The sequence below is a fragment of the Psammomys obesus genome, unplaced genomic scaffold, assembly GCF_907164565.1.
Source record: "Psammomys obesus unplaced genomic scaffold, mPsaObe1.curated_primary_1811, whole genome shotgun sequence".
NCBI lineage: Eukaryota > Metazoa > Chordata > Mammalia > Rodentia > Muridae > Psammomys > Psammomys obesus.
This window is the reverse complement of record NW_026593286.1, coordinates 7,631,133-7,636,766: the sequence shown is the minus strand read 5'-3', so window position 1 is coordinate 7,636,766 and position 5,634 is coordinate 7,631,133. Positions and strand designations below refer to the sequence as shown.

Here is a 5,634-nt window from a genome sequence, read left to right as displayed (position 1 = left end):
GTGTGTGTGTGTGTGTGTGTGTGTGTGTGTGTGTGTGTGTGTGTACAAGCACCTGCGTGCATGATCATGGAGATCAGAAGACAATCGCAGGTGTTTGTCCTCACCTTCCACCTGTTGGAGACCTAGCCTCTTATTCATTGAGCATATGCCAGGAGGGCTGGACCACAAGCTCCCAGGAATTCTGTCTCTGCCTCCTGTCCTGCTGTGAGAACCCTCACATTCCAGACCCACGCTACAGTGTCTGACTACACATCCTGGGTTCTGGGAATCCCATCCTTGTGCAACAAGCACTTTACCTACTGAGCCATTCCTCCAGCCTCACGAGTGTGTCTGTTAAATGTTAGACTCACCCAGTGACTTCTCTAGAGAGCAGAGAGCTAACCATTCCTTTATCAGAAGGTCAGAATGTCACCTGTTAGACTAGACTCTAAAAACAACTCATCAGCTATCTTATGTAGTCAGAAATAGAGGCTTGAGATAAAACATTCTGAGACCACAATACGGTTCCTGACAAAATTCATCAAGGCATGGCTTACAGAGAGTTTTCAAAAGACTTTACAAATGATGTGTACTTCTTTTTTTTTTTTTTTTTTACAAGATCCTTAAAGAACAAATAGAATAAATATCAACATTCTCAAAACACATACATACAGACACACACAGAGGGGGCATCAAAAGGTTACATTATTACAACCCTATTTGCTCTTTGGAAGATTTAAGATGCTATGGTGTGCCCCTTGGCGGTTCATTTTTCCTTTCTGCTTGGTAGATCCAGAAGATTTTTAGAAATGTGCTTCCTCAGATGGGGGGAAAAACACTAGATAAAGACCAGAGATCAAATAAAAATGCTTCTCAGTCTTAACGTTACAAAAGAGCAAACTTTGAAGCAATGCCTTCTTCATTCTAGCTGTTCATGTATCTTTTAAAGGAAGCAGAAATGAGGTTGAAGTTTAAGACCATTCACACACCCTTTTAGTGTGAGCAAAATGTCCCACCTGCTGTTCTTATGGCTCAAATGCAAAAGACTATTCTTCCTAGAAAAAAGGAAGTATCAGATGTTTAACAACAGATTTTCAAAGTCGATCTGTGTGTATGTTTGTGTGCATATGTGTGCGCATTCATGTGCGTGCGTGCGTGCGTGCACTTATTTGCATGTATGCATGTGTGTATGCGTGTGCGTGCATCTCATGAGCACGCGTACATGCAGAGGCCAGAAGTCAATATCAGATGTTGCTCCTGAACAGACATCCACCTTGTTTATCAAGACAGTCTCTCACTAGCCAGAACTCATCTAGGCTATGCTGGCTGGCCGGTGAGCCTCAGAAACCCACCTCTCTCTGTCACCGTCTCTCTGTCTGCTGTCTCTCTCCCTCTCTCTCTAGCTCTGGGATGACAGGTGTGAACCACCATGATCAGCTCCTTACATGGCTTGTAAGGATCAAACCCAGGTCCTTTTGCTGGTGTGTCAAGAACCTTAACAGCTAGGCTCTTCAACATGAGACATTCAAGTTTTCCCTACAGCCTACAGACTGGGAAAAGATCTTCACCAGCCCTGCACCTAACAGAGGGCTAAAATCAAGAATATATAAAGAACTCAAGAAGTTACACAGTAACAAACAAAGTAATCCAATTAAAAAATAGGGTACAGAGCTAAACAGAGAATTCTCAACAGAGGAATATTGAATGGCAGAGAATACATAAAAGCTCAACGTCCTTAGTCATTTGGGAAATGCAAATCAAAACGACCCTGAGATTTCACCTCACACCCATCAAAATAGCTAAAATCAAAAACTCAAAGGATGATGCATGCTGGAGAGGTTGTGGAGAAAGGAGAACCCTCCTCCATTGCTGACGGGAATGTAAACTTGTACAACCACTTTGGAAATCAATCTGGCACTTTCTCAGAAAATTAAGAATAGTGCTACCTCAAGATCCAGCCGTACCACTTCTAGGCATATATCAAAAAGATGCTAAACCATACAACAAAGACATTTGCTCAACTATGTTCATAGCAGCATTAGTCATAATAGCCAGAATCTGGAAACAACCTAGATGTCCCTCAACAGAGGAATGGATACAGAAATTGTGATATATTTACACAATGGAATACTATTCAGCAATTAAAAGCAAGGAAATCATGAAATTTGCAGGCAAATGGTAGGAACTAGAAAAGATCATCCTGAGTGAGCTATCCCAGAAGCAGAAAGACACCTATGGTATATACTCACTTATAAGTGGATATTAGCCATATAATATAGGATAAACATACTAAAATCTATAGTCTTAGAGAAGCTAAACAACAAAGAGGACCGTAGGGAAGAGGCTGAAACCTCACTCAGAAGGACAAAGAAGATAGACATCAGAAGTAGGACAAGGCAAGGAACAGGACAGGAACCTTCCATGGGGAGGGGGTGCTCTGAAAGACTCTACCCATCAGAGTATCAAAGGAGATACTGGGACTCATAGCCAAACTTCGGGCAGCGTGCAAGAAACCTTATGGAAGAAGGAGATAGAAAGACCTGGAGGGGCCAGAAACTGCACAGGAAACCAACAGAGCCAAAACCCTGGGCACGAGGGTGGGGAGGTTCCTGCAGAGACTGCTACTCCAACCAAGGACCATGCATGGAGAGGACACAGACCCCCTGCTCAATTTCCAAGTGGGTTCCCTAGTAAGAGGGGCAGGGCCTGTCTCTGAGTCATGTCATGTCTCTGACATGGACTCGGTGGCTGGCTCTTTGATCACCTACCTCTGGAGGTTGCAGCCTTGCCAGGCCACAAAGGAAGATGATTCAGCAAGCCCTGATGAGACTTGATAGGCTAGGATCAGATAGAAGGGGAGAAGGTCGTCCCCTCTCAGTGGACTAGGAAAGGGGTATAGGGGGAGAAGAGAGACCAGCAGGAGATGGAGGGGACTACAGCCTGGGTACAAAGTGAATAAACTGTAATAATAAACAAACATTTTTTAAAGAAACACAGAAGCAGGGATGATGGGAATTCAGAAAGATAAGCAGGAAGGGCAAAAAGTCAAATCTTAGGAAGAAAAGGCCAGGTGATGTCAGGTGGCCCCTTGCCAGTGAATTGCATCTGCCTTGGGGATCAAAATGGAGCTTCACTAACCTACTGGGCTAGTGATTTAGAAAGGCATGTGGTCTGAACAGAGGCCAGGCTTTCAGATGGGTTTCAGGGCATCTCCAGATTTTCACATTCAGTAGTTTTCTGCTGAACTGATCTTTTGGTCACAACCAGGGGGTTCCAAAGAATTATGCTTTTTGTACGATGATCAATATCCATGACTTGTTAGAATCAAATGAAGGAAAGGAGGCCTGAAACCACATGCTCATGGCACCAGATGGTGCCAGTTAAGATGATCCAAACTGCAGCTTCTGGACTATAGGATGTCCAAACTGAATGGTAATATCTTGAATTGTAATCCAAGCATTTTCCAATAAGCCTTAGTTGAGCAACTCTAGGGTACCACCTTTGTGTTTTTCTTCTCAGATCTGATTGGAAAATCAAAAGTCACCACAGAATAGTTTATTATTTGGACAAGCCCGACTGACAGATAAAATGAAATATAGCAAAGATATGCTAGTAAAAGGGCACTGTCTTTACTCCATGAGACCATATCTATTAATACTAATAAGTCGAAACAGTGCAGTTAGTTTCTGCTGTGGCTTTATAGTCTATGGAGCATAGTAAGCCCAGAATTCCTTTATTTATGAATTATACTGTTATTATTCACTAGCTTAGAAAGTCTACAGAGAATAATTTTGTGTAAGTTATATATTAAGCACCTAAAATTGACCTAAGGGCTGGAGAGATGGATCAGTAGGTAAAAGCACTTGCCGATCTTGCAGAGAACTTAGGTTTGGTTACCAGCACCCACCTCAGGTGACTGACAACTCTAACTTTCTCCAGGGCACACCCCGTTTTCATCTCCAAGGGCACCAAGCATACATGTGATAAACTTACATGCAGACAGATGCTCATACCTATAACATAAAACATTTTTAAAGCAACTCCAGATACCCCTGTCTAAATTATAGTTAAGATGTTGGAATTTGTTAAGTTTTTTTTTTATAGAGTTCTGATGAAGACAGTAGTATCTGATCATTACGGAACCTCAACAGAGGGTCATTGTAGCTAGGCTATTGCTCACTTATAGGTGACAAAACTAGAGTTTCCAGTGCTCAAGTGACAAAAAGCAAATGGATAGTGGTGGCCCACGCCTTTAACTCCAGCACTCAGAATCTCAGGAGGCAGGTGGATTTCTGTGAGTTCAAGGCCAGGCCACTCTATAGAGCAAGTTCTAGAACAGCCAGGGATACACAGAGAAACCCTATCTGAATACAACAACAAGGAATTAAAGAACAATCCAGCATGGGCCCCCACTTTATGACTTGGGGCCTATGGAACCAGGTTCAATAGAAGAGGAACCTTTTTACAGACACATTTGATCTAGAGCCACAGAACTCGACTTTGAGTTTTCTGTGGCTTTTCTCCCTTTTACCTTACAAAGCCTATGGATTCCAGAAAGCCTCCCACATTCAGAAAAACACACAAGAGAGGAGGTAACAGGACATGAGGACTTTTCAGGATAATTAATGAACTGTATTCAACAAGCAATTCAATCTAATTCTAGGCTCTATTCTTTGAAGTACAAAACAAATTTGCTTTTAAATTTAGGTAATTCCTACACTAACTTTTATGTTGGTTAGGCAAGCTAACTACTGTAGTAGATGAATCCAAAGAGGTTAGTGATTTCACATCATAAAAGCCTTTTAATACTTAATTGAAGTTCATTTTTTCCCTCAATAAGCATCCTACAGATTTTTAGATGAAAAAGCTGCATGGCCCCATTCCCAGTTGTCATCAGGAAAATAGCCAAGCAGAATATCTGCCATCTTTATTTCACACTTCCATAATTACCCCACGGGAAAAGCAATGCTGTGAAAATGTATCAGCCAGGATACAAAAGCCACAGCAGACCCCAAAAGGAACAGGGAAAACCAAAGTGTGAAGTGAGAAGACTTTAGATGACCCTGGGGGTGAAATTTTCTCAACTTCAAGCTCAGGTGATGAGGATGAAATATTAACCCAGAGGTCGCAGATTTGGATGATTATGGGTTCCAAGGATAGGGACCTTCTTACCCTGCATTTCAGAGCGTTGCAAATTTTTCCTAGTTTCCTCCTTCTAGAATCTTCTTTCTTGATTCCCCATCTCACACTGAGTGCCCCAGTGACATTTCTGTGGTGAGAGGACGTGAATGTAACACACTCTCTCTGTTGTCGCGCGCGGCCTTTGCCGATAAGGACGACGCAACAACCGAGGATTTCTTCAGCGGCAAGTTTATTGAACAGCTCTTTCTTGCAGATGGTGAAGGACCCAAACCCCGGGTTGTGCTCTGCTTAAATAGCCAGCAGAGAGGCGTGTTCATCTGTAATTGGTGCTCTGTTCAAGTCTTCATAAGCATATGGCTGGCAATTGGAGTGCAGCCTAAACCCTCATTAGCATAAAGCTGCGCATGCGTAAACTGCAGGGCGGCGCAGGCAAGAAGCGCGAAAATGCTGGCAAGAAGAACCAGGAAGCAGGAAGCCGGCGCCATCTTGTAATGGCGGGAGCGGCTCCCGACA

General features: G+C 42.9%; 1 protein-coding gene across 6 annotated transcripts in view; it reads left to right on the top strand.

Annotated features, from left to right (window-relative positions):
- The window catches only part of LOC129683736 (nuclear autoantigen Sp-100-like), a 66,107-nt gene that overhangs the window by 23,149 nt on the left and 37,324 nt on the right, over positions 1-5,634 (top strand). The window lies entirely within an intron of this gene.